The sequence below is a fragment of the Dromaius novaehollandiae genome, chromosome 2, assembly GCF_036370855.1.
Source record: "Dromaius novaehollandiae isolate bDroNov1 chromosome 2, bDroNov1.hap1, whole genome shotgun sequence".
Taxonomy (NCBI): Eukaryota; Metazoa; Chordata; class Aves; order Casuariiformes; family Dromaiidae; genus Dromaius; species Dromaius novaehollandiae.
In genome coordinates, this window is record NC_088099.1 from 31,087,571 (window position 1) to 31,114,188 (window position 26,618).

Below are 26,618 nucleotides of genomic sequence, written 5' to 3' on the forward strand. Positions count from 1 at the left end.
AGAGTGGAAAATGTAATGGATTTACATTGTCACCCTTCATAAATCTTGATCATCTCTCCAAGAAGATCTAGAAAAATCACAATTTCACTCCAGGACAGGCACGTTCATTACCTCAGTTCAAACTGTATGAAAAATTACTGTGGGAAAATCACTCACAATTGATTTATGGCTAAATTGAGAGAAGTGGAAGTGCCGTGCCCAATCGGCTGCCTTCAAAATATCTTCCAATCTTGCACCCACACTAAAAGCTTTGCACAAAGCTGCTTCTATCATTTGAGTACCCAAACATAAGGCATTAACCTGGCACATCCCATTAATCATTCCAGCCACCTAGAAATGAAGGCCACAGTAAAATGGAGAAAGGGGAAAAATGAATAATTTAGTAATTGATCTCTATCTGGAAATACACACCATTCTAAAATAAAAACTTCTTTCTTTACAAGCCTCACAGATTCCTTAACAATATTTATATTAAAAAACTAATCAATTTATCCATGTTTCTTTAAGAAAAAATAGAAAAATCTTGCTGTCAGAAGGAAGAATCAAGCTTCAGATTTCTTGTTCATTTTATTTTTTAAGAAATAACTAATTTCTTGAGGACTGTTTAGAGGAAACTAAACAGAGGGAAAGGCTCTGCATGACAGATCTTTTTAGAGATCAGCTGTTCAATGTCTCCATATACTTCAAATCAATACAAAGGGCACATGAATGTTTAGATTAATATCTATGTTACAAAAAGTGCAAAAATATCTGAGGCCATGCATTAGCTTCTATGCTCTCCAGCAAGTTTATCATCACACATGTCAATGTAGAGCTGCATCATGCCTCTAGGAAAATTTAACCAGTGCACTACCATAGTGCAGGGAATGTGTGGAGTCAGAGCAGTGGCAAAATATCTGGGAAGGGAAAAAGGATGACTCTGCTTGAAGGAACAATTTTTCAAAGCTGAAGCCATATTCCGACACTGTGGGACCGACTGGGGAAAGAGCCATCTATATACAGCTGTGAACGAAGGATGTCATGAAAGCCATTAGGAAAAAAACCCCAAAACTGTTATTCTGATTTGCATCCTACTGGGCAAGACCCTATGAAGTTTCTGTATAAATTCATTTGCACGTGCAAACACACCCCCACACTCCCCACACACACACACATACACACACATTTGTTTCATATACACCTAAGTAAGGGGCTTTAGACCAGCTAATTAAGCCATTAAACACCCAGATTATTTCCAAAGCCCACAAACTAGAATCATGAAAATTTAGATATTAGAGCAGATATTTTAAATGTTAAAGTTACACGGTAGCTGAATGACACTGTAATAGCACAAGCACTAGATGTCTCTATCAAAGGCTTTTTTTTTTTTTTTTTGGTAAATGAGCACAGTACACTGAATTATTAACTTCCCTTATAGAATGTAAACAGGATTTCAGAAGGAGGATAAATCAGGAAACATTCAAATAGCAGTTTGAAAACTGGAGCATGAAGTAGCTAAGTAACCATCCCTCTGCAGATGCACATTTGTCAAGACTTATTGCCCCATGGCTAGGACTGGTGTTGTTGCCTAGCCTTTTGCCCCCACTTGAAATTTTATTAAAATAGAGTTTATGACATGAACCCTGAAATGTTGTAGTTACAATAGTTATCTTTTTGAATAACTGCCAAGTTTCATCTAGTGCTCCTTTGGGCCTGTATCATGGGATGAGAAGAGGCTAAGTTCCTGATCCTGGTCTCCAGCATACCTGTTAGTGTCCATACTTGCACCATTTCTCCTTTTCTGTATCTTCTGAGGTACACTTGTCAGCTTCTCTTCTGGCAGGACTTTTCCCAGCTTCTTCAATGTTCTTGTCACCCTCTTCCAAATCTCCCTCTTTCAGCCACATCCTTTTTGAACAGAGGAAGTGAACACTGCACACTGCGTTCTGGATGACACCACAGGCATTTGTCTATATAAACGGCATTATAATATTCTCCCAGTTTTTCAATATTGTAATATTTTTGAACAATATGCAACTTAATATCACTTTTTTTTTTAAACGTGGTCGTAATTGGAGCAAGTGTCCCCATGGAGCTGTCATAATCAGCTCTTCTGAGTAGTACAGGACCGTTCACCCTCTTTCTTCCAGTCGGTCTTACTTCGCATTTATCTCCACTAATCTTTATTCACCATTGTTCTGCCCACCTGGTGGGCAACTTTACACTTTTCTGAAAGTCCTTAGAGTTCCTGCTGCTCCTGAGCAGACTAAAGAATTGTCTCTGCTGCAAATGTTGCTACTTTATCACCCCACCCCTCTCTCCATACCAGCAATAAATGGGTTAACAGGAGTCTTAGTCAACTTTCAGAGGGCCAACACCAAACTGGGCTCTTCCCACTGCAGCGGGTTGGTCTTACTCTCTGCATTTCCTTTCCTCCCCAGTTTTCATCTATAGCAATATTTTGCCTCTCAGTCCATGACATTGTAGCGTCTGTCGTCTTTTGTCCAGAGCTTTGTCACAGGCCTGTCACACACTTCATTTTGTTTGCACTTGTTCACACCATCTCTGACACATTCGCAGCTCTAAGAGATCACTGAAACATCAGTTCTCACAGTTAAAAAAAAAAAAACCCACGCTGGTAGACTACATCATACCATAATCTCTCTAGTACTTTACAATTGTTTTCAAATGAGGATTTCATGTTGGTTGCCAAGTCCAGATGTAAAATGTTACTTAAATATATCATTGAATTAACAAACTACGCCTTGGCTCATTCACAGCTGAAGCTCTAATTTCAGCGGAAGTCTCAGAAGAGACACAAGCTTCAGCTCAGTGCTAAACCCAGACACAAATCAATGTCCTCTGGCATACAGGACCAATCGCTCTAACACGTTGGCCGCTGGAGCCCCACACGGTGCATGCTCGAGTCAGAGCGCTTACCCAAACCCCCTTGTCTCCCACTGCATCGCTCACTCCAGCACTGCCCTGCTCTCCTCCAGCAGTTTGCCACACACCTTTGTAGATTCACAGGCATTTCTATGACATTTCAAAAGGGAACCAAGACTTGCCCTGCTATTCCAGAAGTTCCTTCAAGGTCCCCTTGCCTCAAGCCCTCCAGGTTTCAAATCCCCTTCCCAAAGGCATGCAATGGCCAGGCCCAGGGGCCAAGCAACAAGGACACAGGAATTCAAGGTTCTGATAACGGGTGCAGGAAGGACAGGAAAAAACAGCTATTACAAGCGGGACAGCATCTTTCACCATCTTCTCTGCTGCACTGAGGAAACAGCTCGGGCAAGGAGTTGTATTTAATCCTTCTGCTCCCAGGAAAGGTCATGAGAATGGCATGTACCTTTGGAGACGAATGCTGGGAAAGAACAAGGCAGAAGAACCCCGTTGGCCATGGCCAGCATTTGGCTGCCTTGGAAAGGAGGAATGAGAGGAGGAATTGGCCCAACTGCACTACCATAAACTTGGAGGGCGGGTCAGAGACTGTTTGAAAGTATAGTAGAGGCCAATGTGACAGCAGGGGTATCGCAAACGACAGCCATAATCAAAAATGCTGTAAAATTACAAGAGCGCACTGGTATTGTTAGGCTTTGCAAAGTAAATTCCAGCACTGAAAAAATCACACACATAGAAACACTGAAACATGTCAGCCAGCTCTCACAAGAAGTGTTACTTGCTCAGAGCTCGGTCTGCCTTCCTCTCGCCCTCAAAGGGCAGCAACGCCAGCACCACAGCATCTCGGTCCCACGCCGGCACTCACACGCAGGCTGTGGGAGGAACCGCAACTTCTCTCCCCTGGATGCCTGTCCTGCACCTTGTTTTTTCAGGAGTTTGCAACACTGAATGCCTCGTTATTGAGCCAAATGCCACCACATTGATTGAAACAGAGCTCAAAAGTATGCATTACGCATCTATTTACCCCAAAGTTTATGGCTTACAGAGCACAAGGATAAGAACAACAACAGACCCTATGTGCATGCTTCACCTTCTCAGCCACAGCTGCCCTTCATCCACCCTAGTCACCACCTCTAGGTCTGGAAAGTAGTTCTGCTCCCTGTTTGCCTGTCACGGCAGAGGGATAGGTGTTGAGTAAAGAGACTCCTTCTTCCTTACACCAGCATCTTTAAGGTTTTAATATTCTGTTTGATCTGAGGCTGTGGGAGGAGTAAGAAATTTTCAGCCTGGGTTAGTAGCTAGGTAAGGAATACTCCCCCAAAAATATATTCCATAACATTTCTTTTAGATCTCTTATCCATGCCATTGTTCTGTCCTTTTTTTAAAAAAAAATTATTTAACTTTACACATTTGGGCAAGTGAATCTAATGCAAATAATCTGAGCACCAATGTTATTTATAACTTTACTGCACATAACACCCTCATTCTCCCCACCAGCCTTTTACTCTATAAAAATAGAGGAGAGTAAACAGGCACTCCATAAAAAGAAACCCAGGCATTCAGTGCTGAGATCGAACAGCCAAGAACTTAGCAGCAGCAGCAGCAAATTTAACCTCACCTCCTTGTGAATAATTCCTTGCTATTTAGTCTGGTTACACGATGGCACACGATACTGTAAATACTATGCTGTGGTATCAGCTTTTCCCTACATTCTTCTGTATGAGTCTAGAAGATTATGTGCATAGAGGCCAAACAACCCATTTGAAGGATTCAAAGATAGCAAAAATATTTGAAAATTAAGACTGTTATATAAATATATATATATTTTTAAAAAGCCTTATGCAAATCATAATGAAAATGCTGAAGAACAGCTAATGCAGCAGCAGCTGTTATTTTCTTGAAACAAGGTGAAAAGAATGGCATATACTTCAAAAGGCAGGATGTCATTGCATATGAAAGGAAGGGAAAGAAAAAAGTAATTACCTTAGTTGAACAGCTTTGCCCAACTTTCTGTCCAGACCTTGTGAGCAGAAAAGATTTGCATCAGTCGTCTTTGCAGTTTCTTTGGAGGTGGTGATACAGGGATAAGCGCGTTCAAATAGAAACACCAAATCCTCAAGTCTCCTGCTCACCACAGATGAGGCATACCCTTGGTTAACAAGGTAGGCTTCATCTTTTTGGAGACTTGTAATATGTTCAGAGTGCTTGGTCAAAAGTTCCAACAACCCTGCCACCAGGCTGAGAAGTAAAGAGACACCCATCTTTTTAGTTTTTGTTGGCTCGTGAGAAAAACTTTTAGAAGAATTTTACAGGGAAGCTTTCAGAGAAAATAAAAATATTTATTTTTTTTTCTGCTAAGGATTTATGGGTTCACAATGACATTTGGCTGAGCACTTACTTAACATCCTGTACACTATACTTCACTTAAACAACAGTGCTTACAATAAAGTTCCCTTTTTCAGAAAAAAAGAAAAAAGAAAAAAGAAAGAAAAGAAACAACAGTAGGGTATATTTTTCATAGAAAACTACATTTTAAAGTTTTTTTTAAAAAGATACCAAGGCTGAAATGAGGGAAAATACGTTTGGAAGAAAGGATCCGTGATGAAAGTGACACCAAGTCTGGAGGTACAAAGCTTGTTTCTACAATACATTAAATATCCTACCATGGTCAAACAGATACACACAATATCATTTATATGTAGAAAGCAGCCATAGCCACTGGTCAGCCACCTCCTCTAAAATTTGCTTTGGTAGCAGATTGTACAGTCGTCACCACCAGGCACCTGTAAGACAAAAGAACAAGGAACAAAAGTTAGAGCCAACTTCTCCCCTCCACAGCTGCTCCCCACAGAATTTGCAAGAGCCCCTGGCGTTTATCAGCGAGGATGACTCTAACTTGTTTCGCTGCACTGCGCCGCTCCGCGACCAGGTTACGGAGGCCCAATCTCATCTGGGATCCTGGTACACAGGCAGGCAGCTGGTTATCCATGAAGACACCCGCACGGCCCCAGACCAAGCGGTGATGGAGGCCCCCTCCCCGTGGCACCCCCGGCAGCTATTTCTGCCTGCCATGTGCAGAGATGTGCTGCACAGAAAAGCATCCTGTTTTAGGGATTATCTTAGGCACGTTTTTAGTGGCATGCTGGAGAAAGGTAAGGCAGTGCGCGTACATTAGTAATGCTACCACCTGGCTCGCTGAGAGGAGCAGTAAAACCTTCTGAACAGACACAACAGCAAAAACAATTAAGGGAACTCCTCGAGTTCAGAGCTACCTGGGGCGAGCACATGAACTGCGTACAAGCTGCCCAGGTGCCCTGGAGAGCACTTGCCGAATTAGCAAGGACTAGAACGACTAATTGGTGACTGTTTATCAAATACTGCAGCAACAATTCCACAGCACGCCAAGGGGGAGGAAGGAGGGAAGCTGTTTCAGGTGCCACCACTGTGAACTTAGCATATTTCTACGCTATGTAAGACATATTCCTCAACTCTTTTAAGTGTCCATATGCAGAATAGACTGAGGTTGGCAGGAGGCATGTTTGTAAGTGCATTTATTTCAAGTGCCTCTGCTAGTTCAAAGGGCTCAAACATAAACAGTTGTCTAAAAATATAGATACATTTTGGAGAGGAGGCGGCGAACTTTGAGGTGGGAGGAAGGGATGGCAAATATGGTGCTAACTAACATAAAATCTTCTCCTTCCCCGCTGCCCCCTTGTCCACAAGCATGCAAAAATCAAGAGCCTCTTCTGCTATGCTCCCTCAATACGCTTGGCACGTACCTCCTTCTCCTTCTCTCTCCATCTCGCTCACTCTCTCTCCATAAAGGGGCATGAAATGAGAAATTTTAGCAAGGTTTCTTTCCAGAAGAGAGACCTGGCTTCAAGCCCAGTACAGATGTGGGAGGGAGGCTTCAAAGTGAGACTCCCTCAGTACTGCCCAAGAAAGTGGTACTTCTCACGGTCCGGCAGCAAGGCTTTCTGGGACTCATGGTCTCGAGCCTCACCAACATTCATTCCCTCAGAGACAATAAATGCCCAAGGAGGAAAAAACATCTGCATGATGCCATCTTGAATTTTCCTCAGCTTGAATTTTAACACTAGCCAAAAACTGAAAACTTTGAGAGGAATGGGTAAAAAAGATTTGTGGCATCCTTGGATTACTTATGTACTTTTTACATACCCTCTCCAGTCATATGGAGTAGCCAATTTATACTAAAGATTGTTTGTTATCTTTAGCTTCAGATAGATTATTTCTTTTCAGCAATTCCTTGTATGCTCTTGTAATGGTTTATTGGTATAGCTATACAAGCATAGACAATTTACGCTAGCAAAAATGCCTTTTGCAGGTAGTTTTACATCATTTCCATGAGCAAATTAAGCTGTCCAAGAAAAAAAAAAACTCTCTTTTTTTTTCCTCTCTCCTGCTGCAACTGCATATATACTAGGGCTTTTGGTAGCATAGCAATGATGACAAAAATATAATAAATCCCTTCCTGACACAGCTGTGCCAGCAAGACTAAAGCCTTAGCCTCAATGAGATTGAACTACTTCATATTTCAGCAACATTTAGATCTATTGATGCTTCAGTTTATAGAAATATTATAGGCTTTTCCTCTCACAGCAGAGTGCATCTTCCCAATTGCCTAGCTTTGTCTTGTTTCCTGTCCATATTCTAGTAACTGTGGGCTCACTAGGCAACCTTTACAATATCAGAAATGCAACTATATGCTCATTAAGACCATATGGATTATATGCAACCCCACATTTAAAAGGTGGCTATTATACATAGTCTAAAAATTTTGCTATCCATCATGCAGACGGACATTTCACAATTTCTGCTGGGCCCTCAGCCCCAGCTTACATCCGACATGAACCCATTTCGTAGTACTGCAGTAGTAAATGCTTTCCCACATCCTTTCAATATATGTTTGCTTTAATTATGTTTTTCCCTCCTGTTTTAGAATGCACAACATAAAGCAAATGCATCTTGTTTCCATAGCTGTGCTTCTCCTTTGAACATATCAGGAGGTAAACAAAACAGCCAACTAGCACTTAACTGATTCTTTTTCTGTAAATAAGAGAGAATTTCTTACCATGCCCAGTGAAATCCAGAATGTTTCAGTGCAGATGCCTGAAAAAGAAAACAGTCCTTAAAAGAGAGTCTTTTGCTCAGTGAAAGTCTAACTCTGAAGAAACTATTGCCAGCATAATTCTACAGGTTGAGTTAAATAAATAAATACTTATCTGATTAATTGTTGCCTGGAATCCTTTTGTGCTTGTATCTCTTGAGTTAGAGGCCATATTAAAAAAAGTGCACAGGAGATTTGAAATCTGAGGGCAACCTAAAGCTTGATTCTAAGCAGTCTCAAATGCACCAGTACTTTCCCGTGGCGTGGGTGAGACAGGTTTAGTCATCAGGTGTTACAGAGAGCAGTCTGTTGCAATCCAACATTACATGGAGAGCCAACTAAAAAGCAACGTATTTAGCACATACACTGCACACATTACAGTATCCTCAATGAAAAGAAAATCAGGTGTTTCAACATGCAGGTTTTATTCAGGTCAGCTGCATTTCAGTCTCTCTCAAAAGCTACAGCAAGTGCCTTGACGCAAAAATGATCACAATTTAGAGATTATCTCCAGACATCAGCATCGCCGTTATTCACATGCGGGTGACATACTAACATACTATGTATAGCTATTAAGACAAAAAGACCCTCAAAAAGTATGAAAATACCTTTGCAAATTAGGACTTCACACAGTACACATTTCTTTCATCTCAGTCTATTTCTTAACATTCTTCTGCCTCTCTCTTCTGTAGGGACATTCCAGGGCTCACCAAAATCCTTTCACAAAAATACAAATTGATTTTTAAAGGCACAAGCTGCTTTTGTCACGGGCTTGAACTATGGCATAATGTGGGTCTAATTACACATGAACAGCCAGACAGGATCGGATCAGAGATTGAGTAGTCAAATACCCCATATATGCTCAGAATTTATACTTCTTCCTCCTCACGGAGAGCTTAAGAACAGGACAAGCACGGACGGATCAGAGACCTCCCCTTGGCCTCCTCCCCACTCCCGAGCCTTCCCAGCTCCCAGCAATCTCTGGTTAGGTGATTTTCTGGACCATGAATTTTTGTATACAAAGGCACTAAGAGAGTTCTTTGATGGATTTGTCCAAACAGCTTGTCAGCATATGAACTTTTGGTGTCTACAATATCCTGTGGCAATTTCACAACTTAACTACACAAGGTAGAGGAAGTCTTTTTTGCCTGTTTTAAAGTTGCCACCTAACCATTCACTTTATGCTGCTTGGCTCCCATGGTATGGGAGAGTTAACAATCATTTTCTATTTGTTTTCCCCTTGCCACTTGAGAGTTTATAAATCTTCATTTTCTTCCTACTTAGATATGTCTTTTCCAGACTGAAAAGTCCTTAGTGTTTAGATGTTTTCCATATGGGATTTGTTCCATATCTTTTAATTGACCTTCTCTGTATCTTCTCTCCTTCACCTGCATCCTTTCTGATATGAAGGGAACCAAGGATGCAGTATTCGAGTGTGCCATCAGTTTATACCATAGCATAAAGATCTCTGTTTTCTGTTTTGTTCCCTATTCCTTTCCCAATAAATCCTAGCATTCAACTTTTTTTTTTTACTCCTGCTGCACATTTAGCACACATTTTCATACAATTATTATAACCCAAGGTTTCTTCCCAAGCAATAATTTAGAGTCTAGCACTGTGTACTTAAGTTAAAGATTGCTCCTCCTCCTGTGCATCATTCTACATTCATCAACACTGAATTTCATTTGCCATATTGTCCTCCGGTCACTCTGTACTGCGAGGTCTTTCTGCAGTCCTCCAGGATGTCCTCACCTTTACCACCCGGCCTGACTTGGCAGCATCAGCAGGCTTAGTCCTCTCATCCTCCATCCCTTTTAGCAACATGTTGAACTACACCAGACTGAACAGAAACCCCTCCTTGGTTACCCCATCTTTTTGTTAAAAGCTGGTCACTTATTCCTACGCTTTGCTTCCTAAATTGAAATTATTACTAATCTGTAAGGACCTTGCATCTTATCCCACTGCAGCTTGATTTCATAAGAAGTTTTTGGAAAGGTATTAAAAAAAAAAAAAAAAACACTCAGAAAATCTGATTATACCAAAAGCACAAGCATTCTGAAGCATAAAATGCCCCCTCTGTCTTTAAAACAGCTCTTGTCCTTCACATACCAAATGCTTAGCTTCTTCTTAAAATACCAGCACACATATCTCTACCCTTGAACAATCTCCCCCCAGCCACAGGAGCTGCCCACCCTGTGCGGGATATGACTCCTGCCTTCGAGAAGGGTTGTTCTCACCATGTTTTCTTTAATCACAGTGAACTCCTAAACAGGAGGGACCCCTCCAGTCCCTGGGATGACCAGTAGTTACAGTCCAGTTCAGTACTGCTAATGGCTCCTTCACTTCAGAACCACTAAGCCAATGCACGCAGTAAGAGGCATCTCCTCTGCAGATCTCTTCTGCAGAGTCCATCTACAAAGACTTCTCAATTTTCTTTTTAATTTTAAAAAAAGCAATTACTCTTTTCTCCCATTCTCATCCTTCTCACAGACATGACACGCTAGAGTGTGCTCACACATAGTTTGAACAATGGTTCATGTCTTTCACTGACTGAACTATATTTTTAATGACATGTTTACACAAACCCTCCGGTTTTGAATGTCATTCAAATAACGCAACCCCACATATGGTTTCCCAGTGTTCAAGAGCAGCTCAAAAGTCTCGATTTAGATTTTCAGGCCCATCAAAAAAGAAAGGAATGCATTGCATATGTTCCCAGACCTAGCTCGGCAAATGTAAGTTGTAGAAGTTTTAGGAGGAAGAGCAAAAACATCAACCCTTTTTACTTAATATTACAGTAGATACGTAAGTATAAGCTTCTAAATAAAAATGATGGGCTCAAATGTAATGCCAATATGCCTTCAGGGGACCTAGAGCTGGTAAGTACCTTTGAGAATAATAAAGAAGGAAATTCTTATTGTATGTGCCTACTTTAATTGCAGGCACCCAATGTAAGAGTTTTAATTCTAATTATTTGGTCAGAGATGGCTGTTCTGAATCAACAAACAAAACTCACAGGTCTGACAAAGCACAGAACAGAAGAAAGGTGAGCCTGCGATAGCAAGCCCGCCTCAGCCACGCGTAGCTCCGAGAGTGCTAGGACCGCACATAGGGCTACGGCTGTGCTACAAACTGGAGCTTCGTTAGGGACGAGCCTCCCACTCTGTTCAGCATGCCACGAAGCAGGCTGGACGCATGGTGTGGAGAGCCCGCGCCAGCGCTGGCCAGGCCAGATGGTCTGCACAGCACCGTGCAGTGGATGGAGTGGCGGCCGCTCAGGCCCTGCGTGGCCATTTACCAAGGTACTGCACCTGAAGCGGTAAATAATTGCTCCTAAGCAATAGCACAGCCAGAGGGGTCAAAAGAGAAATGTAAAATTTGAACAAAATAGATGTATTTGTAAGATTCGGTTTCGGTCCTCTCCAGCAGAACTCTGCTCACCCCAGCGGTGCAGCACAGAAGTAACGGGTACCTTGTCTTCCCAGGAGGCCATGCAGGCGACTGCCCACCACCGCCACCATTAAAGGGTGCACTTACTCATCACACACACCTCTAGATTTCCCCAGGGCACCCAGCAGAAACCCCGATCTCCCCTTCGCAAAGGTGAACATGGAGGGAAGAGCCGTGGATGCCCTGGCAGCATGTGCAGGACTGTACCTCCTACGGCTCACGTTGCTGCCTCAGCAGGCAGCAGAGGCTGGATTCAGCCCAGCTCATTCACCATTTAAAAACTGATGGCAAATGTAGCCTCTCTAGGTATAGACACCCCAGAGACCTCGGGAAACTAATGTCAGCCCTCCAACTCCCGTTCCTATTGCGGTGTTAATCTTGGAGGTTCATCTGCACACCAGCAAGTGCTTAGAGAGGCCTGCCAGCTGTACCAAAGGACTGATTCTCACTCAGAGCACATACACGGAAAGGTAAATGCAACATACCAATATGCACACTCCACTATCAAAGACTGACTTAGAAGTGTCACATTTTTAATATCACACACTTATTTACTGATGCCTGCCTTAGTAGGCATATGTAACCTAATACTGTATTTTACTGATATTGCAGATGGTATAACCAATCTCCTAACACTCTCAAAGGATTAGTATGATGTGTAGTGCAGTTTTAGCTTACAAAGCACTCCTTTAGTGTGTAGGGTTATTGATTTAACTTATAAATTCTGCTATATAGTATATTTCTACTGATTTACCTTTTAGAGTAGTGTAAGAATATCTTTTTTCCCCTAAAAACTTTGACACACTTCATTATCCAACACAAAATACTGCTCTGGGTAGGATTTCAGGGCAGGCATTCAGCAATCAGAATTACGGACTTCCTGAAAAATTCTCTGTATTTCAAGGCTCCTCCCTCCTTACACACACACCCCCACACCCACCCACACACTTACACACACACACACACACCCCCCTCACCTCCCTTCTTCCAGCCTTCAAGTCAGATCTGTTTCAATAAAGGAGAGATACTGATGTGGAGGGAAGAGTTCTTCCTTCCTCTGGAAGATTTCCCAAATGTGCTGATATCTTTTCTTCTTCTCAGCCATACTACTCCTTCAAGCCTCCAGTCTCCTCTCTCACCCACTGCCGCAGGAATCCCTCTGGGCCAGCCCAGTCCCAGCTCACACCGTTCCAGCACATATGGAAAGCTGCAGCTGAACAGCACATACAAATGACAGCAATAACCTAATCCAGTGACATCACTAAAGGCTTATTTTGAAAGCTCATTTTAAAAGCAAGATCAAACCCCAGAAAGACTGCCAACGGTGTTTTTTTTCTAGCCTCTATGGCCAGCTATGTCCCCAGCCACTCAACTCTAACTCCTACCTCACACCACATTCATCACTGTTCAGGCAAGCATGCTCTGTTACCTCTGCTGTTTCAATCCTCCTTTATTCTTCTACTCTAATCACTTCCACCCACTTACCTCTTTCTTTAATTTCTCTTCTACTAAACATGATAGGCCAAGTCCTTCAGTTTTACCTTGAGATGTCTTCACATGGCAGAAACCATTACTAAAGAGCAGCCTAGAAAATCTAATGTCAATAAGTCTACTTTCCCCCCTGTTTTCTTTGCAGATGTAGAGTTATATAGATGATTAAATCTGCCAGAAAGCTTGCATAGTCTGTATCCTAAACTATACCAACTCACTGTATTTTTGTACATACACTGAGGCATAGTCTTAAACTCTTTTAACCCAAAAACTACCTATTGGCCCATTGCCAATAGCCAGGGATATGGCAACACATGACTGTAGTAAAGGTTTAGACATACAAATCAGTTATTGCACATCTGTGAATTCACAGCAACAGGCCACATGGGTGCTTTTTTGACTATGGCAAATGCAGGATAATTCACATTAGCTTAAAAGATTTGCCTCAATGAAAGAATGCCATATGGTTATATCCAGCTCTGGCACCACAAGGAAATAGTTAGGTTTCTCCTAAGAAAAACATAGGCTTGAGTCAATGACAGGTCAGAACCACATAAAGATATTACTTCAGTCACTGCTATTTTACCTTGTTTTACGGTGTTTCCACACCTTCACACTTCAAGATAACACTATAATAATATCTGGTCACTCCCAAACTTCAGTGTACTGAAAAAATATTTAAGTTTGTATCTGGACCTCTATGCTGCTAAGGTAAGTACAGCACTGTGATTTCCAAAGGTACATAGATCACAGACAAACTGGTCTAGCGACCAAAACCTTCTCTCTCATCACATGATAAACTGTGCCGTTGCAGCAGCTATTTAGACCTCGCTGCCTGAACTCGCACTGACCTGCAACATACCCACTCCTTCATTACCCCAAGCTCTGGGCCATGTGCAGTATCAAACAACTTATCTTCTCCCTGCCCACAACACCGCCAGCAATAGGTATCTTCTGTTTAAAAGGAAAAAGAACAAAAAAGGCAAGCTGTTTTAAAATGGACTGATGTTCACAAAGTTGAAACAAAACAAAATGGCAGGCGCAGCTCTGTTCCCTATTTTTCAGCGGTACGGCATCCTGCGGTTACCTCCACCAGCCAGGCTCTGCAGCCCTCTCGCCGATCTCACCAGCGTGCTCCTCTTGCAGCACGCAGCGAAACCCTTGGCCCCGCAGTGGGCAAGAAGTTTGTCAATGACTTAGCTGGCAATGAGAGCCAGCTCGATCAGGAGAAACCTTGTGCTAAATAAAGCAGCAAGGCAAGGCACAGGGGTGCCAGCAGCGGGGAGCACCTGGCCACAGCTCTGCTCATCACCAAGGTCACCTGAGACTTCCCCACATGAAATTTCATTCTTGGTCACTAATGACCCTGCCAAACTTTGCCCCTTTCAAGTGGAAATCTGGGGTGAAAATACGTGGAATATGTGCTGCAGCCTGATTTTGGGGGGTGGGATTTGGACAGAACGCTGTAGGCAGTTTTGAGAGCAAGGCTATAAGGAAGAGTGTGTCAGGGGGTGCTCTTCTCCTAGAGAAGTTCCCCACTGCCACCGCATTTTGGATCTGACACTAAATACGACAGGGATGGAATCTTATTTCAAAAATGTGCCCTTTGTGTCAGGAATGTGTCTGAACGAAAACCTACCCAAATTTGGACAAGCTGCGAGTCCTCAGAAAAAAAGTGGAAAAAGAAAATCCTCAGTTCAAAAACTGACAATAAACATGTCTTTGATTTTTAGCTGATGAGCCATTTAGCTGATTTCAGCTATTCCCTCAAGACTCCTGCCCGCCAGGTTTGCTCTAGCCTGGGGCTGAGCGGGACTTTCCATGGCACTGCAATGCCAGGCTGCTGAATAGTGCCAGACCCAGACACCTAAAAATGAAAGCAAGGATACCCCCATCGGCATTTTCCCAGCCAACATCCCAGGCTTGGTCCAGGGAACATGGAAGAGAAAGTTATCAGACTCAAGTGTAGAGGGGGACAAGTGTTGAGCTGCGAAGATTAGGGGGGAAAATTGAGAGGAACAAAGAGGGCAGGTAGGGAAATGCCTCCCTCAGCCCCTAATAACTGTCCCAGAGAGGCTGGAATAGGAACAGGTGGGAGACAGGTCCGAGAGAGGGACACTCAGAGGCACAAAGATCAGTCACAGATCTGGCACGGAAAACTGACACTGGCTAGGCAAAGAAAACCATGGCAGAGAGCCAGGCTGCTGTGGAAAAGTGGGCAACAGTCACAGCTCTGATGACCTTGGATGCAGAGGAAACAACTGAGATTGTACCGAATGGGTACCAACTGGAAAGGGGCTTAGGACTGGGATTTAGTGGGAACAAACCAACATGGCATAATACACCAAAGCAGGAGCAGAGACACGTCAGAAGAAAATACGGCAGCAGAGGACTTTGTGTGGCTGAGCTAGAAGTTCCGATTTCTGTCAAATATCTATGAAGTGAGCTAGTAAAGCCAACTGATGGTCCTCAATGCTGGCCTGCAGGGAGGGCGCTTGGCTGCTGCCACTTACTCCATCAGCTCCAGCGGCCCTGGTCAGTGTGGTGGGCAGGGAGAGTTGCAGTCTGTTCAGTGATTCATAGGGGTGTGAGTTTCACTCCATATCATTAATCTGTTTTTTGTGAAAAGCAAATTAACAGGCAGGAACTTCTTCCCCTGTGCCTCTCACATCCCCTGCTCCATTCATGTAGCATTATTTTAGAATATTGGATTTAATTATCTACAGCTGGACCCATCTCCATAGTGTCTCACCCCATATTCATCTATCTTCACTCGAAGTTCAAAGAGAGTTAACTCTGTTGCCTTTCACTTGTTGGGAAATATGTGTGTTGTCCTTGCATAAAGTCCTTGCACTGTGGAGGAGATGAAAGAAAAGGGACATTTTACATGCTTGAGAAAGTTATGGCCATATTTAACATTACAGCCTCCTTCCTCTCAAAGAGTTTTTAATCCCAGTATTGCACAAAATGATCACTTGCACACTATGATACAAACTGATCTGAGCATCCTCACTGACTTAGGACAGCACTCCTCCTCACGGATGAACACAGACAGTGTTGCTCTGGGATTCATTCATGAACTTATTTAAAACATACCAATTTCAAGCTTTGTGTGGCACTTCCCATCAGTTACTAAAAAAAGTTTGCTAAATAAAAGCTGTAAGAATCATTGGAAATCATAAGAATCATTGGGATCATCGGAAAAGAGAGAAAAGTGTTTGCAGCCGAGAAGGCGAGCTGGAAGAGAAAGCAGTGATGCACACTCTCTTGCAGCACAAGACACCTGTATGGGAACAAAAACCCAGAGCCAGGATTATTTATCCAGGATGATACTTGCCCTTCAGTGAACGGGCTGAAAAATCTTGATCGCTCCCCTCGTTCATGAACTTGCATAAAACTTTCCAGTTGAATGCACAAAGTAAATCTGGCCTCTCTGGGAACACGACCCTGAATCACCTGCAGCTCTGAGAGCTACCAGGTCATTTGCTTCCTGAAAAATGTGCTTCATTCACACCCTAGCTCCAGCTCCTACATGCTGCTACATCAGTTGCATTCCTGACAAAGGGAAAGACTTGCTAAACCTGTAGCTTCTTAAAAGTTTGGTCATCTCAAGGGGAGCTTCTTGCATTTCAGTTGCTTCTCCTTCCCCCTTCAGATGCTGCTTTGCAACCTTTGCCACTCCATACAGATCCAATGTTTGTTGCACAGGAGTTAGGCCTGCACAAGCCATTTTGTCTGTCAGTTAAGGGGGAAAAGAGAAAAAAAAGCAAAAAGTTACTATGCCTTTTACAGAAGAACAAATGTTGACTCATGTTAGGAAATGTCACTGGTGCGATGCGTTATTTTGCAAGACCACCATGGTTGCACTGCCTCACTCTGATCAGCCACATTAATATTTGAATACTGGATGACAACAGTTGAAGATTAATTACGGTAAGTTATTCATGCCTGGAGGTTCAGATTTCCAAGCAAAAGCACTGGGCTAGACTATGGCATTTCAACACAGCCCCAAGAAAAGTGCAGTGGGAAGTCACCCTGCCCCAAGAGGGTCAGAATAGCTTGCACCTTTGTGAAATAATCCCTCCCCCTGCTTCTCTGCATCCATGGCACTGCATAGCAGAAGATGGCATGCCGGCAGTCTTTTTCTGCTCCCAGACAGCACTGCAGGACAGCATGCTTACGAAAGGGCATGTGGGCAGAGCCAACCTTGTATCCGCTGCGGAGAAAGACGCATCATGTACTTACCTAGGGAAGCCAAAAAGATCATTCTCAGACAAGCCTTCCTTGCAAGACCAAGATGTGTTTCTGTGATGGATCAAGCTATGAAGAGCTTGGCCCTCTGCATTTATTTCAGTTTCACTCTTTACATAAGAATCTTGAAGCCAAGAAGGACTTGAAAACATGACAGCGCAAGAAGAGAGACTGTCGAAACAAAAGCACGAAGGCCTATGCAGTGAAGAGCCTCGTGAGAAAGCTTTCTGCCACAAGGACAAGCGGTTTTCTGTGGATTGGTGTTAATGCACATGGAGCATGAAACCGATGCACAGGAGCATTACGGGAAAGCTGGTGCAGAGATGTGGCCAGTCAGCACCAGGCCCCTCGCAGAAGGAGAGCCAAGGGGTGCCCGCCTCCCGCTGCTAATTCTCGCCTAGGATTTGGGGAATACAAACAGTTGTACGAAATTTAAAATGCTACACATTTTTTCCTGAAATTACCTTTCTGCACTAATTTTTCTTCTACTTTCTTTCTCTTTTAATAAGGAGGAAAAGGTGGCCTACTTTTCAGAAGTGCCCAGAAACCCCAGCTCAACTATAGCAACATCTACAGGTGCACCTTCAATGACAAGTCGTCCACTAAAGACAGGATGAGAAGATACTGCTTGCCAATTCCCAGCTTTGTCCTGGACGATTATTATTAGCAAAAGGAAAATCTCTCCACCATTATATTCAGTGCTACTGAGTCACTACTTAGCTTCCTGTAACTAAGTGCAGAAACCACAAGGCTTCTACCCTCTGAGGTCTTAAATACATGAATCCAGTCATTTGCTGACTATCTTGAAACTCACTGTCTGACACTGCCATGTAACAAGTAACAGAATATGAAAACGCTGGGCACAGGTATTAATGATGAGACAAGCAAATGGGTAAAGATTTAACTCTTTAAGATACTGAACACTAGTTTAGCAGTCAAGCTGATATTTATGCTAGCCAGAAGCTCACCTAGAAATCACCTTGAAACATGTGGCTTTGAGTTTACAAACAGGAACACACTTCAATAAAGCAACTATTATAAGTAGCAGCAAGATCTGTATTGGTCGGTAGACACAATGTACTCCAAATCAGAGAGGTTTTGAAAATAACTAATAAGAGTATGAGAAGACATCTTAGACTAAATGTAAACGTTATAAAACATTCATCTTCTAGAAAATAAAATTAAAAAGCAGTATTTTAAAATCCTCTTCTCTTCCCCTCCCCTTGATGTGTAAAATGATGTAAAGTCATTTTTCTTCCATTGCTTTGCAGTCATGCACATCTCTAAAACGGACAGGAAAACACCACCAGTGCAAAGGCACAGAGAATTTCTCGTCGCTGCCTTTTACCCAACACCACTATTTTATACCAGCACCAGCACAACACAGAGTTACACTGCTCTCCTGCATCATCACAAAAAGCATAGGCCAACCCAGATCCGGCTCCTCGGCCAAAGTGCCGGTTGGGACCATGGTGGGGTGTTACTCGGTTCAGCCTCCTGCTTGGCCGCAGCCGTGGTTCAGCCTTTCTTTGGGCTCCCTCTGGGCTGGGGCGAGGGCTTGGCTTATTCATGATGCCGGGCTACCCACAGTGCCCAGTGGTGCGGGGATTTCGGGGCTTGCACACACCCTCGTCTCTGAAACACCCAGCGCTTGCTCGGGCGGGCGACAGCTGGAAGCGATTCAGTGCTGCTGCCTGTTGCGATTACAGGAATTTGTGTTTGGCCTGTGTCTGCTGGCTGCCACTGCCAGCCCAGAGATTTCCACTGGGTTTCCAAAGTGCCCCTTTTGCGTCTGCTAGCCAGCACCGCAGATTATTGCAGCAAATTATCCATGTTGTAAAAACAGTTTTAGGCAGCTACGAGTTACTCAAGATTGCCAACACTTCAAGGAACCCAGCTTTACAATAAAAATAAGAGAGAAAACTTAAAAAAAAAAAAAGCAAAGAAACCACCTCTTCACCTCTATGATCATCATTTTACAGGCTCCATTTTCTAAGCAGCAAGCTCAGGATTTCAGCCTGAGATACACACGAAGCTGAGACAACAGTTTTGCTCCTGGATCACTATAATTAGTATTTACCAGAGGAAGGAAAAGGTTCAGAATATGGAGTAGGTCAAGTGAAAGGATTGTTTAAAAAAAAAAAAAAAGAAAGAAAGAAAACACCAGCAAGGTGGAGCATATACGAAAGGATGCGCTGCACATGAAGGAGTATGGAGAAAGAAAAAGGGCTTGGTTTATGGCCGGGAAAAAGAGGCACCCACTTCCACGAGCCGGCGTTTGAAACAGTAAAACTTGCTACAGCTACACTGCAGAGCACGCAGCGGCAACGGGGCTCCTTTTCGTCTTCACAGCTCCCAGAGAAGCACAGGGGAACTTCCTAGAGAAAGTCCAGTGCTTTCCCTGTTTCAGCTCAGTCCTTTCCAGCTTTCAACTTACACATCCTAGTAAGGAGCAAGTTCAGGAGTAAATGGGCATCTGGGAAAGTGTTTATAGTAGTCCTGCTAACATCTCCTTTAGCCCAAACTAGAGCAGTGCACAGACTGACTAGTCTGAGCAGACTGTGAATAGAATATTGAAGAATTAAAAAAAAAAAAGTATCCATATTACAGGGAGAAAACAGCGACCTAAATGAATGAGGGGGTCTTTTCACCTCTAAAATTGTGCAAAAGAATCAGTTAATGGAGGGGCTAATGAGACAGGGAAAATACTAGAAGCAAAGCTGAAAAGACCTGATCTGACAGCCTCGCTTTCATACTATATTTTCTTGAAATAAAATTTATTTTAATAGAATATTGAATATTAAATATAATAAACTATTGAAAAAATATCATTTATTAAACACTTGCAAAAAGTTTCATAGCAGTGTCTTTCCAAAATGCATACCAAATAGCAACAAGGAGGTGGCTATGACAATTCTTACACTGCCACAGCAGGGTGGAAGGGGGGAAGACAGGATTAATTATCTAGGAGTAGCTTTCAAGACTACTCAGTTTTTCTAAATAAGAATCTCAAGAAGAAAACTTAGCTCCATTTCTCTTTTACTTCTCCACTTTGGGGTTTCTCCTTCCCACCTCCAAAAGGCAGTCCCCTAGCACATTTAGGTCCTGACCCTAGCTGCCCACACAGGTAATCAGTCCCACAACAGTGAATAAAGGCATCAATAAATAAACAGATAATTAGGCCTAAGTATGTTAGTTGTCCAGCTATAACTTGGCCCTTGCTCTATTCATCCATGCACAAATGGCCTTAAAGCATAGGTGATTAACAGTGCCTGAAAGCAGACATACTACTTTCGTGCTTCACAGCAGTAGAGCATCTGAAAGATGCAGTGTATCCTTTCAGATCAACGGAGGCTTCTACTAATCAGAAGCCTACTGAAGCAGTACTATTGGAAATGCCACTTGATTAGTGTGTGACTCAAGGAGAAGAGCCTTATTTATTATTGAAGCTAAAATCCTCATTAAACTGTATTTTTCAGTAAACCTGGGACAGGCTGAACTCCATGGCTTCTTAGCTTGTTTGGTTACAGTCTTAAGCAGCACACCAAACACAGTGTTTCCCAAAAGTGGCTGGAAAGAGTATGCAGGGCTGTTTTTCCTTCTTTTCATTTTAACTAGCATAATGAAAGTAAAGATACGAGCAATTAGGGAAAGAGTAAACTAATATTTCCCCCTTCCCCAAATTCTTTGAAAATTTCACTTTGGAATAATTATTTGTTGCAGTTCAACTTTCCTTTGCCTTCCTAAGCCATTCTTAGTGATCTTCTTAGAACAGATACAAATATTCGAGATTTGCAAAATGAGAGGTCACATAATTCAATGATTGGAGATAATCAGATCTGCAGAGCTCCCGAGACATCAGCATGTTTGTCACTGTTTCGCAGAGGCTTAAAGCACATAAGCAAAATCAATTCCATGTCCGGAATCCCAAATAAATAAGTCAGTTACCTCTACGGATGAGAGAGGGGGAAGCAGTTTTCCCCAAAGCCAAGTTCAGATTTACATGAACAGAACGCAGTAACCTACTGTTTCCAGCTCCTCCAGAATCGTTCAAGGCAAACGATAAATTGACTGCGTTACACAGTACTGTAGTCTTAATAAATACAACTAACATCAGCATCACAGTCCTACCCTACCCACCACCGATCCAGCCTACCACTCTGAATTCACTGCTGAGCAAGGAAACAAGTTATGAAGGCATTTGTTTGTTCTGTGAAGCTAACTGGCAAGTGGGTATCTGCCAGCAGGTAAGCCGGCACAGGAACACCTCTGTGCCTGGGCCCGGTCCGCGATGTACCAGCAAGCTTTCTGCAGAAATCAGTGAGAGCTGTGTATGTGTAAGAACCAGAGTTCAGCTCTGCACTGCAAGAATTACAGCATACGACACCTATTCTATTAGCAATAAATGAGCTTATTTACATTTTAATTCTGTGGAACAAGCCGCTCTCAAAAGAACAGTTTGCTAGAGTTACTGCAGATGTACAGAAGTTATAATTTTCCATCATAAATGCACATTGCAAGAAAAATCTCACAGGAGAAACCAAAGAACCAATAGGCATATTAGTGAAACTAGTTGGCTGCCTGTTTGGGAGGTCCCTCCAGATCTCCGCGAACACAGTCTCTTCCTATCTCGCAGTACGTGTTGCATAGTTAAATACCACAGAAGTCTCATTAGTCAGAATGGGAATAAGTACAGAAAATATTGTGCTTTTCAGTGACCCTTTGAAATGATTAATACTATACAGATGGAAATCATGCCAAAATATTTTAAGTCATAAATAATCTAACTGAACAAGCTTGGATAAATGTATTATAATAACTACAGAATATACTGATTCTCCTCTCTCTTATTTACAGCTTTCTTTCTATGAATCTTGTAGCCTTTAAACTAAGAACCTATCACCCCTGACTACATCACAGCATACAAAGGCAAAATTCACTTTGTATGTGCTGCAGTGCACCAAAATACAGTTTTAAATTTTTTCCTCTCTTAGCAGAGACTGCAATTAGGGCTAGGTCAAAGTCTGCTTAGGGGATGAGGACACTGGTTTTCATAGGAAAGATGAATTGTATGTATTTTGGATCCTGTGTGATCTTAATATCCATGAGAAAATGAGAAATTCATGAGAAATTCAGCTAATATTTGGTAAATAACTGTGGCTGAATAGAACAATCCAACCCCCTCAAATATTGAAAGATCTTGAAGTATGGCTTTTATAAGTTCTGTTTTCTACAGCAACAGTCATGTATTTATGAGGTACTAGTGTTTGTGGCAAACAGACAGTTCTCATTTTAAGTTGCTGCTCTTACATAGGGAAGAAACATTAACCCAAGTCTTTCATTTCCGAGTACACAGACCTGATCATTAGGTTAAAAGCTATTCTGAAGTAATTTTTTCTTCATGAGTTCTGACTGAACTTGTACCACTTTATACAGAACAATTATGGAAGCCAAAGCCAGAAACCTTCTGAGTCACCCTCACTCTCTTTCTAGCCCTATGAATGTTACCATTACCGTATTTCAAGATGGAAGAGCTTCATGGTAATAGACCACCCAGAACAACAATATCTCAGTAGTCAGAGTAGTCCCTGAAAGGGGCGGGAGATGGTTTTGCACTTTCCAGACAAGGTTCCTGGGATCCCTGGTGCTAGAGCAGAATGAGCACTATTTCCTTCTTTCCTCTCTCTCCCCTTCACTTCTGTGAGCCCAATCCTTTGTTTTCATTTAGAAAACCTGAAGATGAAGTGGGTTTCCTTTGGGCTGAGTCTATCTGTTAAACACAAATGATTTCTTTTTGACTCTCTGAAAAGCTGGGGGGGAAGGGGAGAGGGGTGGACTCGAGCAGACCTGTGAAATCTTCTGTTTAGTGGCTGAATTGGAAAAAACGATCTTTTAAAGCCAGCCTTACTGCTGAAAGTGTGTGATCTGCTCATGTGAACAAACATTAAGTAGTTCTTTCCATTAAATCACCAAGATTTTTCCATTTAGAACCACAACAGAACTTAAACTGCAGCTCACATCTCCAACAGACTTCCAGTAAGGCAGTTTTCTCATCTAAGTATCCAAAATCATCTCTTGAAAATAGAATGCAGACTCCTGAGTTACTGGTGTCCTCCCATTCCCTTGAGCAGTTGAGACCTGTATACTAGCCTGCACTCACAGTGGTGAGCCTGTGTGCAGATGCTTGAGGAGCATAACAGACAAGACTTGAGGACTTCTGACGTCTTCCTGAAAATTCAGGAGTTCCATCTCAAACCTGGTTAAGTTTTAGCCACTCCGCTCAGAAGGCTGTGCCAACCTTCAGTCCTCTGATTATCTTTAACCTGACTTAGAATAAAGTTCCTACTTATGGATAACATGTATTCATTTTTCTCAGGCAAAGAGATGAGCTTCATGACCCACTTTTGGTTTTATACCCTCCAACGTGCTTACAAAGATGAACATATCCCTGTCTTGGCTTTTGTTTTCTGAAAGGCAAACTCTGATAAGAGTAGGATGGGGTTGGGTAACTTCAGCCTAGCAAGGCTACCTTCAGTCATCGGCGGCAAGAGAGGAGCCCTTCCACGGGGCTGGTCTGAGCACAAGCTTCCCTTAAACATGGACTCACGCTCTGGAGAGGGCGATCTCCCCCCCACAGAGCTGGGCCCTGGGAAGGCGAGCTTCCCTATGAATACACTGCTCAGTCTCCTGTCCTATAAAGGGCTTTGCAATCTTTCGACCACCCGCAGGGTGCTCTTCTCCCTGTATTCCAACCTTGCTATTCAAGGCTATCCATCTTGCAGACAGGCGGGCAACACTGACCACAGCACAGCAGTGCCGTCAGCAATGGCATCAACGCTTTAATCTCCGTTTGGTCTGAGCAACCAGAGAATGCAGGGAGGGTTTTCAAGACAAGCTTGGAAGCATGGTCTTCATGCACCAACCTCCCAATACCACATCTCAAAAACTTCAGTGGCAACGAGGCAGCTATATGGACAAAGATCTAGCCTTTGTAAGATGTTTTCTCCCAAATACAGTTTTCTGGAAAGAAAAACAAAACAGCTTCCTCTCCCAAAACCCTCTTCTCCCTCCCAAAAGACATGAAGAGGGAAAAAAATGGCATTTTGAACTGATTCAGCATTCACTATATGTCAAAAACTCTGATAGCAGTTATCATTTTCAAGAAACAGTGAACAGTAAAGAAGGGTGGCTTAATGAAATATTTTCCTAGAATCCAAAATTTTATACATAAACAATTTAGTAGCTCTACCCATGCAGGCTTTACAGGTACACACTACTGTCTTAGAAAATCATCACCTCAAGTAAATATATTTTTTTAAAGATTCTATAGACTCTGGCTTGGATCTGGGGGGCTCCAACGAGGATACCTTGCAACTGTACGTGTGTGCTTAAGTACCGTTGTTAGCTTCCCTAACTATGCACTGAAACACATCTTGTAGCAGTGAGGGAAGTCAGCAGCCTATAGAGAAACAAAAGAGTTGAGCTGATTCTGCTCATTCCCCCTCCCGTACTTACCATCATGCAGAAGAAGGGCGATCTATTGATACCCCCCCATAAAGACAGTAATTCTGTCTTTAGAATCAGTAATTCTGATTCAGTGTTGCTTTTGCTAACAGCAGGGAGCCGGTGAAAGAGAACAAACAGTCTCCCCTAAGCGTATTGTTAGGGTATGAGACAAAAGAATACCTGCTTTGAATCACTGAGGACTACTACTATAACAAAGTACATGATAACATTTCGCCAGAGGATACAAGAGATTCTGAGAGGGGCAACAATGAAGCCAGACAACCTTTCAGTCATCTTATCCAACTGCTTAGGGTACTCACTGAACAGTGGGGGGAAATAGAGCAAATAGAGAGCAAACATAGTTAATCTTTATACAAAGGCTTTCTGATAAATAATAAAATAGAGTTAAGACTGGAGTGCTGGCCCTTGCCTGCTCGCACTGCTTAGAAGACAGGATATAAGACAGGCCTAAACAATTTTAAGACAAATATATATGCAACAGGGAAATGTTGCATGAATGGATTTCCTGATTCTCCTTTTTCAAGCAATTCAAGAAGCAATCAAAGCACTCTGAGGTTTGGTATGCTTTTACATACATTTTTTTGACACGTTGTTTTACAGAAGCTTCCTAACAGCCCACTGTCAGTAGCTTTGGTGTCACTATATGGTATGTAAATGGAAATAGGCAGATCTTTGACATAAAAATAATAATCTCTGCTAAAATTACAGTACTACGGTGTATCATAGCATCAGAAATGTGGAAATATTAATACATGGATCTTTGACAATACAATGTAAGATGTCACTTTGAGCAGTTATTATGCTAATAATGGATACTTATTATAAAACAACATGAAAGAAGTAAGCTGTGTGGGTGTAGAAAGGGATATTTAGTATTCAGAAAATGTATTAAAAAGGAAGAAAAAGCAAGTGCTTCATACAGCATCTAATCCCACATTAGGCAGATGAGGAGTTCCCTGGCAGATGGGTGTCAGGGCACCGTGGGACTTGGCTGAAGCAGCATATTATCTCTTAAGGGAGCACACATGCCAATATGACTTACAGCATCTTTCAAGCTTCTTTTTGTTACGCAGTGGGCCAAACTGGGACTGAAATCATAAAGGCGGGGAGAAAGTGGCACTAGAGCTTTGAGGATTAAGTAGAAAATCTGCTCATCATGTCTATTAGGGTTTCAAAAGCACATATTCTGCTCTGTGTGCACTAATTTTTTTTTAAATAATGACACTAAAGAAAGAAAAGTAACATACCATGATGAGGAAAAGGTCTTATACCAAACACACTACACAAAGCAAGCAAACAAACCAGCATCATGACTAGATCTATTTAAGTTCTAAGAAAGAGCACATTTAAATTATTTAAAAAAAAAATCCTGATTCTAAGACTACGAAATGTTGCATTTTAAGTCAAAGAAAATATTTACAAAGGGTTTGTACTATAAGGAGGAATCCAAGAAAGGGGCTCTCTGTTGGCCTGACAGCTAAAGTGTAAGTTTCTCCAAGGTTTGTCTACCTGGGAAAGAGCACAGTCCAGCTATTCTGCACTGACTCCCCTGTGGACCTGCTCATCCAGACCTGAGGCCCCTTCTGTCCCACCTCACCTGAACTACAGAGGCCTCTGAGGGCAGAGTCAGCATGTCCGTTTGGTGTAACGCTACTGTGCTTCAAATCCAAATCCTCATGTGTTTGCCAGAAGCTTCTCCCATGCAACTCCAGGCCCCAGGAAACACATGTAGTGTGGTCATGGGCTACTGAAACCACTTGCACCCTCAAAAATACATGCTTCAACCTGGAAAACACAAGCACCACGTTTGTATAGGCAGAGCATAGAACGCAATACTTCAGACAACAGACAAATGAAATCTTTGCATCGCAAACTTGATCCATTTTGAACA

The 26,618-nt window shown here is 42.5% G+C and overlaps 1 protein-coding gene and 1 long non-coding RNA gene across 10 annotated transcripts in view; both read right to left on the reverse strand.

The window, feature by feature from the left end:
* The window catches only part of RBMS3 (RNA binding motif single stranded interacting protein 3), a 761,325-nt gene that overhangs the window by 653,997 nt on the left and 80,710 nt on the right, over window positions 1–26,618 (reverse strand). The window lies entirely within an intron of this gene.
* LOC112982422 (uncharacterized) lies at window positions 5,199–26,488 on the reverse strand. Its single transcript, XR_010387607.1, has 3 exons — window positions 26,325–26,488; window positions 7,973–8,010; window positions 5,199–5,663 (listed from the first exon to the last, which is right to left on the reverse strand). It is a non-coding gene; the product is annotated as an uncharacterized LOC112982422 (long non-coding RNA).